The sequence below is a fragment of the Cynocephalus volans genome, chromosome 5 (assembly GCF_027409185.1).
Source record: "Cynocephalus volans isolate mCynVol1 chromosome 5, mCynVol1.pri, whole genome shotgun sequence".
Taxonomy (NCBI): domain Eukaryota; kingdom Metazoa; phylum Chordata; class Mammalia; order Dermoptera; family Cynocephalidae; genus Cynocephalus; species Cynocephalus volans.
This window is the reverse complement of record NC_084464.1, coordinates 10,815,640-10,829,340: the sequence shown is the minus strand read 5'-3', so window position 1 is coordinate 10,829,340 and position 13,701 is coordinate 10,815,640. Positions and strand designations below refer to the sequence as shown.

Here is a 13,701-nt window from a genome sequence, read left to right as displayed (position 1 = left end):
TTTTTTTTACAGCAAACAGGGATTTAATATAAATAGAAGCAGCATAGAGAAACTCAAAACTATACATAAGCCAAACGCAGATGCCAAGAAGTGGGGATGAAGGCAGGATTTCTGACCCTTTGGTTCAGCCGGCCCTGCAAATAAAATCCAACCAAAAGAAATCAAGAAAATAAGCATGATTCATACTGAGCTGTGGGAGAAAGAGGGGTGAGGGGACAAAGGTAGGTGTGGGTGTCACCATGGGGTCAGGTCTGACCCTGGGCTGGGAGGGGGAGGGCAAGGTCCTTCACCACCACATAAGCCAAACCCGAGCCACCCAGGTGCTATGAGGCCCTGCCCGAGCAGGGAGGCTGTGTCACACATGTGGCAGGACCCCGCCCCTCCCCCAATGGGATCAGACAGTGGCCACCCAGGCCTGCTGGGCTGGAGACTGACACAGGCTCTGCCCTCCTTGTTTAGGCTGCCTGTGGAGGACGGGGTCACTGCTTCATGATGGCACCTGGCTCAGCCCCAGCAGACCACAAGAAGCCGGCCCCAGACTCACTCAGTGCCTCCAGCAGCTGTGCGGACGCCGCATCCTTGGCTACGTCATGCCCGTGCTGCCCATCTGCGGCCAGCGCAACCCAGATAAGGCCTCTGAAAGGCACTGGATGACCAGGGATCACCGCCTGGTACCAGAAGTGGTGCCAGCCAGCAGGTCCTGTGCCCAAACACTTGGTGAGGAACACCGGGCTGCCCAGCCTCATTTGTTAGCACAGCAGCTGGAGGGCAGCCCGAGCCCCTTGGGACCCTAGCCTGTCCCTAGCCAAGGCCAATCGGCTGCCCTGCGGCTGTAGGCAGCGCAGTGAGGGACCCGCAAGCTGCTGGCGGAGTCGCTGCTTCGGGCCTGGCTTGAGCCACTCCACGGCCACCTAAGCTGCACAGAGGCGTGACAGCCCTCCCGCTAGGGCCTTTGGGGGCACGGCGGCGGCGGTGCGCTGCGAGCTGAACTTGAGCAGCGCGATCTTCGCGGGCGCCGCCGGGGCTGGGCAGCGGCAGCGCCTCCTGCAGGCCGGGCCCGGAGGCTGCAGCGCGAGCAGCGGCGGCGGCGGCTCCCGTCGGCGGCGACCCGTCCACGCGCAGCTCGCTCTTCTCGCCGCAGCGGGCGGCTGTGCAGCGGGGCCATGGCGGCCTGGGCGCCGCGCCGCGAGCTGCAGCGGGCGTCGGGAAGCCGCGGTTCAGGCCGCCGAAGGTCATGGGCAGGCGGATCTCGCAGGCGGCCCGCGCGCTGCCACAGTGGGATCCCCTGGTGCTCGTAGACGTCCTGGGGCAGCCGCCCGAGAGCACCTCCGAGCCGGCCGGCGGCGGGCTGCCCACCCGGCCTGGGGCTGGCCCGCCGTCCTTCCTCTGCCCCTCCACCTGCACCAGGCGGACGCCCGTCTCCCTGACCCGCGCCTCCAACGCCGCCCCGTTCTCTGGATTCACCTGCTCACCCTGGAGCTCACACGCCCGCTTGGACTCGTAAGTTTCTACTACAGAAAACCTGGGGAGTACAAGTCAAGCCTCAGTGAGTTTGGGCGGACACAATTCAATCCACTACGCTTTCCCCCTACTTTAAAAAAAAATGACTTTTTGAAAACCAGGTCAGTTGTCTTATAAAAAAAGAAAATGTCATTCTGGAGCAATCTCATAATTTCTTTGTGATGGCATTTAACTTGTTCCAATAAGCTGAATATAGGTCTAACGGCTTAGAAAGGTTAAATAAAACTTTTTTCTGGCAAGAATACAGTCTGGACGATGTCAGGAGGTGAATACATCCTGGCAAGAGGTATGGAATAGAATGGTAGATTGCCTCACTGCTAGTGATGTTAAATTTGTTTAACTTATTTTTATTTGTTAGTGATGTTAAATTTGATAACCTGGTTCAAGTTGACAGCAAACTTCTTCAGTATGAAGGATGGTCAGTGAGCCAGCCATTTGTCTGTGGGTACTTTGGTGCTATGCAAGTATCTGCTTCCCAAGACTCTCTTTCCAGCTTCACTTATCAAAACCTTAGTCGATGATTTTATTGTTCATTCTACATTTATTAGATGGCACTTTTTTCTTTTCTTTCCTTTTCTTTTCTTTTTTTTTTTTGACTGGCCAGTACCAGGATCTTAACCCATGACCATGGTGCTACAAGGCTGTGCTCTAAACAACTGAGCTAACCAGCCAGCCCCCTAGGTGTCATTTTTCTATAAGGAATTTTCTCTTCTCATCTGGGGATAAACTGCAGTTCCTCCTAAAACAGGGCATACTTCATCATTTTCCCTTTCAATGTTGAATTTTTTATGATTTTTAAATCTTTCTCTTCTTTTCCATTTTTCAGTGCTGGATTTTAAAGTAAGAATTAGCCATGTGAGTCTTCTCAAATCATGACAAATAAGTGTTTCGCCCCCTTCGTTTCCAGTATCATTAAGGATTTGTGTTTTTTTTTTTCAATGTTTTATAAAAAGTTATTACTATCTTTTCTTCGTGATGCTCAAATTGTCCCAAATTTGGGCAGTGGGAACTCCTTCAAGTTGGCTATGTAACTGCAGACAAGATTGACAGAATCCGTCTTTTAGGGCCCCGAGTCAGATCCAGCCTCCTGCCTGTTCTGGTAAATACAGTTTCCTTAGAACACAGCCATGCCCACTTCATTCACATATTTTCTCTGGCTGCTTTTTACACTCTAAAGGCAACAGAAACCACATGGACCAAAAATCCTAAAACATTTTCTATGGGGCCTTTTACAGTAAAAGCTTGCCAACCCCTATTCTAGAGGCAATTGATAACATGATATTGTGTGCAAAGGGCTTTTTGTCAGATGACTCTTGTTATTTAATGATTTAAACTATTTTAAATTTATTTTTCTAATTGTTGCTTAGATAGAGAAATATATTTGATTTTTGTATTGATTTTGTAGCCAGGGAATTTCTTAACTGATGTATTCATTCTAATAATTTATCTGTTGATCTTTTTGGATATTATATGATTATGTTATATACATAGAATTTTATTTTTTCCCTTCTAATACTTATACCTTTTCCTTTTTATTCCCTGGTAGCTAGAACCACCAGTACACGTGACATAGAAGTGCTGTAAACCAGTCTCCCGTCTCTTTCATAATATCAGGTAGAAAATTTTAATTACTTTAAATACAAAACTTTCAGGGACATACCTTCGTATATTAAAAGGATACTTAATTCTTGGAAATATTTTCTCTTTAAATACTTTTCTGGGGCTGGCCAGTTGGCTCCGTTAGTTAGAGCATTCTGTTGCTAACACCAAGGTTAAGAGTTCGGACCCCAATACGTGCCAGCTGCCAAAACAGAAACAAAAACCAACTTTTTGGAGTATAAAATTATGTGTTTTATTATAATATCATCTTTTTTACTTAATATATTCTAAGCATTGTCATTAAGTATTATGTTGTTTTTCTTCTACAAGATTTTAATACCTAAGTGGTATTCCGTCACAGGCTTAGTTAGACATTAATCCATTTCGTCAATCTCCTATTGGAATTTTCTATTCTCTCCAAGTCTGTGACAAATTAACCGCTTCCCTATTCTCTCTCTCTCTCTCTCTCTCTCTCTCTCTGCTTTTCCTGTGTCTGGTTAGTACGGGGATCCCAACCCACGCCTTCGTTGGTGTTCTAAGACTGTGCTCTAACCAACTGAGCTAACTGGCCAGCCCTCCCGTTCTCTTTCACAATGACCACTTCTATTTATAGATACTTAGTATGTAGGAACGATTCTACGTGTCATCTGGACAACAAAGCTCAGTGAGCCCTCAAGAAGTGTACAGTTTGGTTAGAAAACGTTGACACACAGGGAATAGCAAGGCCAAGGGCAGAGGAAGGGCGGGATTGGCACCTTTTGGAACAGAGAGGAGCTGGGAGGAGTGTAAGGGACAGGTCACCCGGGTTTGAAGACCAGGGTAAGGATTTGGGAGTTTATCCCGAGAGCAATGGAGAAGTGGGGGGATGGCAAGACACAACTGGCCTTTTAAAAAATGCCTCTTGTTGGCTCCTTTTTAATCTTCAGTTTTCTGTGACCCCTCAATTGATCTATCGTACAATGTCACCAGTTAGTCTTTGGCCACCCTACCCTCTCACCTCAGAATTAATCTGCACATAATGACACAGCCCAAGAAGACATACTTCTCGCTTTACATCATGAAAGAACATGTGGAAACTTCTTGGAAGTTTCTCAGGAAGGAAGAGGAGTGGCTCACAATATACGTGGCAGCCAAAACTGAATCTTTGAATGTTCTCCCCCAACCCCTGGCCCAAAGCTCCACTACATACATCAGTGGCCTCAAATCACTTTTTTCTCACCCCAAACTGAAAACGTCCACCTTTCTCCTTACCCCGCCCCTCTTATCCCCAGCCTCAGTTCTTGCCTTCTGTGTCCCTGCAGCCCTTTATGTAGGAGGGATCTTGTCCTCTTGTCAATTTTCCCTGTTTTCAATGTTTGTCTGGGTGGGGGAGAAGGGGAGAGGAAGGTCCACAGAAGGGCGGACAAAGATGTGCTGGGAAGGATAGCCATGATTCTTGGTTTGCTCTGGGCAATGGTTTATTTTGATTTTCAGTTAATATCTGGTGTGGCTATTCATCTTTTGAATTATAAACACGTCGTACTCAGATTACCATCTGATAGTATTTTTACAATAAAGAAATCTACTTTTTGGTTTGCTTTTGGCAGCTGGCCGATGTGGGGATCCAAACCTTGACCTTGGTGTTACAGGGGGGCTTTAACCACCAAGCTAACTGGCCAACGAGAAAGTTATGTTGGATGGTACTTTAAGGACACTCAAGTGAGGCCCCTCTTAAGGTTGAGCAGCATGAGTCTGAGCGCCTTGGTCCACCGCTCCTCTGTGTTCCAAAGGGTGGTGATGGAGCAGCATTCCCTGCTGCCCCCAGCGTCCTCCAGCAGGCCTTTGCCCACGTGGCTCTTGTAGGGCAGGCAGAGGCCCTGCTCACCCTTCCCAGCCTCTTCCTTGAACTGCTGCATGCCCTCCAGGAAGGCCTGCATGGCATGGTCAAGTCTGTTACTCAAGGACTCACCCCACCCGCATAATAGAACAGGGGCAGCTCAGTGGAGCCATCTGTTAAGGACTTCAGATAGGAGTGGTTTCTACAGGGGGCCAGCCTGTACCTCTGAAACGGCAGCCCAGTCACATTGGACAGGGCAAGCAGCAGCAGTGCCGTCTGTCCCCAGGCAGCATTAATCTCATCCCAGTGCACAGGGACAGTGGGGGAGAGGACCCAGTCTAAAGTTACTGATGACGCCCAAGGGGCCCTCCTCCCAGGTCTTAAACGTAGCATTGAAGATGTTGGTTTTCTTCAGCCAGTGCAGCTGCCCAGGGGCGTGGCGCAGCTGGTTCTCCACGCTCCTCAGCTCATCCTACAGTCCCAGCTGTTGCCACTCCAGTGCCCTGCAGTCCCTCTGGACCCACCGCTCCCACTGCTGCAGCTCTGCAGTCTCGGCCTGGGCTGCCTGCAGCTCCGCAGCCGCCCTTGCAAGGTTCACGTCCACGTCCTCCAGCTCCCGGGCCAGCCTTGCCTCCTCCCGTTCCAGGTCCCCCAGCTCTGTCTGCAGCTCCTCCTGCCCCACCTGCTCGCTGGTGTCCAGGCAGTGCCTGTAGTCCTGGCTCTCGAGCTGTTTCAGACTCCGGGTTATCCGACGGAATAATGCCCCTTTCTCTGATCATGAAGAATTTTCCAATCTGGGGTTTGTCTTTTAAGCTTTGGACATTATTCTTGGTTTGTTTTGACCAGCAAAAGTCAGTCTTTTCCTCTGTGGCATCTGGCTCTCCACTCATTCAAAAGTAGTTCCTATTTCAAGATTAGGGCAATAAGAACTATCGGGGCTTTGTGTCTCTACATATAGTCTTTGATTTTTCTGTCATTTTCCTCTTACTGGAAACATAAAATAAAAATTAATCAGTTCCTTCTCATGTTATGTGGCCAGATACAAAAGACCACATAACTGTACTGATAGGAACAATCCACGACAGGTCAATTCACACACACAGAAAATGGAGTGGTTGTCAGGGACTAGGAGAGGTGGGATGGGGAGTGACAGCTTAATGGCTGCAGAGCTGATGAAGCTGTTCTCTCACTAGACAGAGGTGAGGGCTGCAGCACATGAGAAATGTACTTCACGCCACTGAATTGTAATTTTGAAAATATTAAAACACTTTATTTTATACAAGGGATATAAGTGAAGAGAAAAGATGATAAAACTTGGGAGATGCAGGACAAAGACAAAAACGAGGACAAGCACGGTGGCAGGGAAGGGGAAGGACAGCTCTGGAGTGGGGACTGGTGAGGGTGTTTGTGGGAGCTCTGGAGGCGGGGCTCCCCTGGGTGCTGGTGTTTCTTCCACTTCTTTTGATGTTTCAGGGGTGGTTAGGTGAGCTTGCTCTGGCTCTGTCTAGCTCTTGCTCTTGCTCAGGCTCGGGCTCGGGCTCGGGCTCTAGATCTTCCTCTGGCTCTGGCTCAGGCTCAGGATCTTGCTCGTGCTCGGGCTCGGGCTCAGGCTCGGGCTCAGGATCTTGCTTTCGCTCTGGCTCTGGCAGTGGAGGTGGAGCTGGAGCTGAAGATGGCCTTAGCTCTTGGGACACTTGTTCAGCCTGGGCAGAAGCTGGAACTGGAGTGACAACAATTGAAAATATCAACATGAGTTTCTATGTCTCTTCCAATGACAGTCTTTCTGAGAAGCCCAAGTCCAGAGACCCAGCCTCAGGAAGTCTCCCCACACTGCAGGACACTGCATGATTGTTCTGAGTACTCAGTGCCCCTGTCCCCAGCCTGCTTCTGGAAACTCTGCTCTGTGTGGCCCAGCCCAGCCCCCTCCCCAAACCCTCACAGGCACCCACCCTCTTCCTCCTCACCCTCAGTCTCTGCCTCACTGGGCTCCAGGTGCTCCAGCTTCTCCAGCTGCGCCAGAAGAAGATCAGCCTTACGCTCCGCCTCTGAACCCGGCATATTGACACGGACATGGGCCAGCAGAGACTTCAAACCATGAAACTCAGGAGGCTCGTGGAAGTCAATGGAATAGAATTCCAGCCAGATCTCTAGGATGGAGGACATGGCACTGGGGGAGAAAGGTGGGCAGCAGCATCAGAGGCCTGGCCTATCCCTCTATGCTGCCCTCTCAGGGCTCCCCTGAGTGAGCTGCAGTCTTGTACCCTGTGCCCCTGCCTGACCATAGACCAGCCCCTCCAATGTCCACCCCCAGTACAGCAGCCCCGGCAGAGATGGTCCTGGAAACCAAGGAGGGGCTGGCAAAAGCCTCTGTGGGGGGAGCCTTCAATCACTGGTGTGACCACCTTTCCCTTCTTCAGGGAAACCTGACACCCTCCTCTGTCTGGGTCCCTGCCCCGTCCCTATTGGAATGACCTGTCCATCAGGGCAGGAGGGTGCTGTCTGCTCTGGGCATTACTCGCTGGCACACAGGAGGTGTCCAGGAATATCTGATGAATGAGGAAACAGAGGGAGGCTCTGCTCCCCTGGCCTTCCCAGGGCCCTTGGAAAACCCCAAACTTGAGGTGACACGTGGATGTGCTGCCCAACTGTCCCCATCCAAATCTGCATCTCCTCTTCCCGCTGACACTGATCTCTTGACCCTGACCACACTCTGCACCACCAGCACCAGCTGAGCATCCGCATGGGTGAGCATCCCCGAGTGTGAGCGGGATGCTCTGCACACCTGCTCTGGCTCAGCACGGGCTCTGGGGGTGTGGGCAGGGCTGGATGGGAGGGGTGGGGGCAGGTTCTCTCTGGGCTCACTCTGCTCTCCAGCCTCTCGCACACCCTACAGTGCCTGTGGCCCCCTCCCCAGCTCATCTTGACTCCTTTTCCTGCAGGAAAGCCTGTGCCCTGGGCCCTGTAGCACGAATCATAAGATGTGTGGCAGCCAGAGTTCTGCCAGCCCCCCCATCCACAGGCCCCCACCGACCACACACAGTTCTGTGGAGATGGGAGCCCCTCCATCTGCACCCAAACCCCACTCACCATTTTAGCTGCTCCAGGGCTCCGCCATCCCCATGAAAATTGGAAAGAATGCTTCTGTACCTAGAGGCGACCAGGACGGTGTCACATCTACCATATGGTGGCACTACCTGCTTCTCATGTCTATTGTGGTTGTCTGACCTCTGACTAGAATGGAAGCCCAGGAGGGCAGGGAATGTAGTCTCCTCGGTTCATTGGAATATGGTCAGTGCCCAGAAAGTCACTGCACATAGTGTGACTTCAGATATGTTTGTTGAAGGAATGAACGCCAACCAACTCCTCCCAAGATATCTGGGTGCACCTGAAGCCCCTCTGCCAGCCTCCAGTCTCCCTGCTTTGAATACACCCAGAAGCCTACAGATAGAATCTCAAATGTGAAAAGAGTGAAGCCCAAGTCAACGAGGTCAGTGAGGGTGTGACAGAGACTTCCTCGTGGGGGGTGGGGGCAGGAATCCTGAATGAGGACGACCGTGGCCCCTCCAGCAGAACTTTCCACAGGGCTGGACTCAGGAGCAGCACTTTCCATGGGGGACCCACTGGAGCTTGTTCCTGTTACCACCCACTGAACACAGGTGGGAACTGAGGCTCAGAGGGGTGTGGTGACAGTCCCAAGACTCACAGCTGGGAGGCAGCCGAGTGACACTGTGTGATCGAGGGGCAGAGTGCTCACCTGAGGAAAAGCAGGTGCAGCGCCTGCTGGGGAGTGGCAAAGTTCCTGAAGCTCAGGAGAAAGGTGTGCACGTAGGAGTGGTTGCCACGCATGACAGCGGGCACCAGGTGCTCCACCCACTTCTGCAGGGTGCCTGCGGGGACAGGCCACAACCTGTGGGTGGCATCTGGGCTGAGGGAAGACTTGTCTTCACTCTAGGTCAGGACAAGGGAAGAGATGCACAGTGAGAGCAACGTGAACCCCCAGGAGGGAAGGGGCTGGAGGCCAGTCTTAACCCCAGGGAGGACATGAGAGGACAGCCTGAGGGCCCAGGGTTCATGTACAGGGTGGTGGTTGCCACCCCCGCAGTCCCCTTTCACCCTCCAGCCCTGACCTGAGGTGTGAACGCACCAGGACCAGCAGGTTTATAAAGCCCCCACCCTCTGCCCCTGCCCTTGCCCTGGGAGGGTGTCCCATGTCCCCATGTCCCCCCTCACACAGGAGGAGGGTGTGCGGTCACCCAGGGAGGCTCACAGTGCTGGCCTGGCCTGGCCCGCCCTGCCCTGGGACACCTGACGTTACCTTTGGGGACCTCCTGCCAAATGGCCACAGGAGTCCGGGGCGAGGGCTGACCCAGCGCCGGAAGCATCGGACAAACCTCTCAGCCCAGGGCTGCCTGGGGCTACTGCCCCGGGACCTCGGGATACAGCACAACATCTCACTCTGCCTGTGGCCAAGTGAGCTGGGGAAGGGGCTGTGCATAGAATGTGGGTGCCAGGTTACCGAGTTCCGAGTTCAGTTGGGGTCTGTCGTCAAGGAAGTGAGGTCACTTCCTGGTACCTCATTTCCTGAACCCCTCCTCTGTGTACAAGACTGCAAGTGCCCCTCTGGGTACCTGACTGCTGACCCTCCTTCCCCATGAGCTCTCTCTATTGCCCACACTTCCACCAACACTGCCTGACCACACCCCTGTGCAAGGCCTGGGTGCAGCCAGCTTCACAGCTCGGAGGAGATACATGGAGGTTCAGCCCCAGCTCCTCCTTCTTATCACTTATGTGACCCTGGACAAGCCACTGTGACTCTCAGGACCTTCCCAGTCTCCCCTTCTGCACAGGGGTGATCATTCTGGCATCTCCTTCCTAAGGATGTCATCAGTCATGTGTGAGCAAACATCTCTGAAACCCATCCCATGACCAGTGTCACATGGAGCTAATGGACCAAACTAGAGACAAAAACCCATGACGGTGTGGAAGGTAGCATGGACTACAACTAATGACAGGTCTGGTTTCTGCCCTATAACCTTGAAAATGTTGCTTTTGCTCTTGGCCTGTTTTCCCTGTCTGCACCATAATTATTACAATACACCAAATTTTACACATAAGCAAAGATGTACAGAGTCTGAGTGAAAACAGCCGGCTGCAGAGTGGCAGTCTTGTCAGTAACCAGTGACATCTTCTTGCATGGTCTTTCTCTCTGGACTTTCTTCTTTCCAGATCCTGCTTGGGTGGATTAATCTGGTACAGGTGACTAATCGTACCCATTTGCATGAGGATCTTTCAAAGTTGCACGATCAGCTTTTACAGTTGAGGACACTGACACAGAGATTTAACTTCCTGGGCTGCGGGGGGCAGGCCCATCTTTTGAAACTAGATGTGTTCGATTGAGACAGAGATGAGGGGGAGTGGGTTAGGGGGCACTCAGCTCCTGGCTGAGGCTTGCCAAATATTATCACCAAACCCAAGCCTGGTTGCTGTGTCCACATGGAAACCCAACAGGCTCTTTGACTTGTGGAGTGGAGCCGGGGTGGGAAGAGAAGGGGAGATCGTGTGCGGGCTGTGGTCCTCACAGTATGGCCCAGCCTGAAACTTCAGGGTGTCTAAAAATTCTAAACTTGAAACTGATTTTCCAGGTAATTAGAAAGGTAAGTTGTTGGAGTGAGCAGGACTGAAGCCATGTTGGGAACTAAAACTGCATGGGTTCTCAGAGATTTGAAAAGGACACAGATCCTTTTTCCCTTGGACTTCATTTCTCTGAGTTCCCTCTTTCACCATGGTTATTTGATATTTTGAACCTCGGTTATGGGGCAAGATGACGTTCTACACATGGACGTGAAGCTGTTCTCCGGTCAGCCTGGAGCTGCAGAATTGCATGTGCTATCCAAGGAAGACTCACTAAAGCTATGCTCATTCCATCCCTCCAGCAGGACCCTGAGATAACAGCAAGGACGGGAGCAGAAACCAGACGGAGGCTGGCTGAGACTGCACCTGGTTCCTTGCACGTGCCCCTCCCTCCTGCTTTTCATTTCCCGTGCTCCATTCCCTCCGCTCCCCCTTAAACTCCCCTGAAACCCGAAAGTGGTAGACAGTTCTAGTCTGTCTCCTTACACATCTGATGGTGAACTTCCTGCCTCGCACCAACATTTGGGACTCACCAGTCTTTTGTTTCTGATTGGTGAGCAAGCGGTGGGACCTGGATGCCAGGAACATACTTGTAAAGGTAGGAGGAGAGGACATATTTGATTGAACTCTTTGCAACTCAAGATGGGGCTTATAGGACTTCAGCTTGTGTTAGTTGATTGGGGGAGGGTTCAAGGAAGGGGTGGTTTTGTTCTAGACTGGGTGCTGTCAAAAAGCAAGAGCAATTCTGTGATTATCTTAACTTGTACTTAGAAGCAGGCAAACTAGTGCAGGAAAGGGAGAGAGACAGCTGGCCCTTTTGTGGTTTGGACAAAGTTCTTGTTTTTGTCTGTTCTTAGACAGTTACAGAACGGTCTTGGTTTTTGTCTTGCTCCAGAAAGGTAACAGAGAGAGTGTTCTGGGACATGGTTTATGTTCAGTAGGAGAACTCCATGGCCTGGCTCAGCTATGGTGGTCAGGGGCTGCATTTTTTCTTAAAGTTCACATTATAATCGGTTGTTTTTTTCCTTTTTTTAAAAAAGATGACCGGTAAGGGGATCTTAACCCCTGACTTGGTGTTGTCAGCACCACGCTCACCCAGTGAGCTAACCAGCCATCCCTATATGGGATCTGAACCCGGGGCCTTGGTGTTATCAGCACCACACTCTCCCGACTGAGCCACAGGCCGGCCCTTGTTTTGTTTCTTTTCATCAAATACATTCTGTGTTAGTTCATTCCTGTTGCTTATAACAAAATACTTGAAAGTGGGTGATTTGTAAAGAAAACAAAATCTATTGCTTACAGTTTCTGAGGCTGAGAAGTCCAAAGTCCATCTGGTGGTGGTGACAGTGACCCCGGGGTCTCACATTTCAAGATGGTGGAAGCTGAGAGAACAAGACAGAGAAAGACAGACTCTCCTCTTCTTTTAAAGTCCTCAGAACCACACCCCTGACCATCATTTTTAATCCATTTGCTCCTGCATGGTCCTACAATCCAATCAGCTCTTCAAGGCTCCACCTTTCAACTACCATAATAGGATTTCCCATCCTCTTAACAGTCACAGTGGGGGCTAAGTTTCTTTCTTTTTCCTTTTTCTTTTTCTTTCTTTCTTTTCTTTTCTTTCTTTCTTTCTTTCTTTTTTTTTTTTTTTACAGCAAACAGGGATTTAATATAAATAGAAGCAGCATAGAGAAACTCAAAACTATACATAAGCCAAACGCAGATGCCAAGAAGTGGGGATGAAGGCAGGATTTCTGACCCTTTGGTTCAGCCGGCCCCGCAAATAAAATCCAACCAAAAGAAATCAAGAAAATAAGCATGATTCATACTGAGCTGTGGGAGAAAGAGGGGTGAGGGGACAAAGGTAGGTGTGGGTGTCACCATGGGGTCAGGTCTGACCCTGGGCTGGGAGGGGGAGGGCAAGGTCCTTCACCACCACATAAGCCAAACCCGAGCCACCCAGGTGCTATGAGGCCCTGCCCGAGCAGGGAGGCTGTGTCACACATGTGGCAGGACCCCGCCCCTCCCCCAATGGGATCAGACAGTGGCCACCCAGGCCTGCTGGGCTGGAGACTGACACAGGCTCTGCCCTCCTTGTTTAGGCTGCCTGTGGAGGACGGGGTCACTGCTTCATGATGGCACCTGGCTCAGCCCCAGCAGACCACAAGAAGCCGGCCCCAGACTCACTCAGTGCCTCCAGCAGCTGTGCGGACGCCGCATCCTTGGCTACGTCATGCCCGTGCTGCCCATCTGCGGCCAGCGCAACCCAGATAAGGCCTCTGAAAGGCACTGGATGACCAGGGATCACCGCCTGGTACCAGAAGTGGTGCCAGCCAGCAGGTCCTGTGCCCAAACACTTGGTGAGGAACACCGGGCTGCCCAGCCTCATTTGTTAGCACAGCAGCTGGAGGGCAGCCCGAGCCCCTTGGGACCCTAGCCTGTCCCTAGCCAAGGCCAATCGGCTGCCCTGCGGCTGTAGGCAGCGCAGTGAGGGACCCGCAAGCTGCTGGCGGAGTCGCTGCTTCGGGCCTGGCTTGAGCCACTCCACGGCCACCTAAGCTGCACAGAGGCGTGACAGCCCTCCCGCTAGGGCCTTTGGGGGCACGGCGGCGGCGGTGCGCTGCGAGCTGAACTTGAGCAGCGCGATCTTCGCGGGCGCCGCCGGGGCTGGGCAGCGGCAGCGCCTCCTGCAGGCCGGGCCCGGAGGCTGCAGCGCGAGCAGCGGCGGCGGCGGCTCCCGTCGGCGGCGACCCGTCCACGCGCAGCTCGCTCTTCTCGCCGCAGCGGGCGGCTGTGCAGCGGGGCCATGGCGGCCTGGGCGCCGCGCCGCGAGCTGCAGCGGGCGTCGGGAAGCCGCGGTTCAGGCCGCCGAAGGTCATGGGCAGGCGGATCTCGCAGGCGGCCCGCGCGCTGCCACAGTGGGATCCCCTGGTGCTCGTAGACGTCCTGGGGCAGCCGCCCGAGAGCACCTCCGAGCCGGCCGGCGGCGGGCTGCCCACCCGGCCTGGGGCTGGCCCGCCGTCCTTCCTCTGCCCCTCCACCTGCACCAGGCGGACGCCCGTCTCCCTGACCCGCGCCTCCAACGCCGCCCCGTTCTCTGGATTCACCTGCTCACCCTGGAGCTCACACGCCCGCTT

General features: G+C 52.6%; 2 pseudogenes; both read right to left on the bottom strand.

The window, feature by feature from the left end:
• Positions 1-479: 479 nt before the first annotated feature.
• LOC134377691 (dead end protein homolog 1-like) lies at positions 480-1,494 on the bottom strand (annotated as a pseudogene).
• An 11,192-nt stretch (positions 1,495-12,686) lies between these two features.
• On the bottom strand, positions 12,687-13,701 carry LOC134377693 (dead end protein homolog 1-like; annotated as a pseudogene).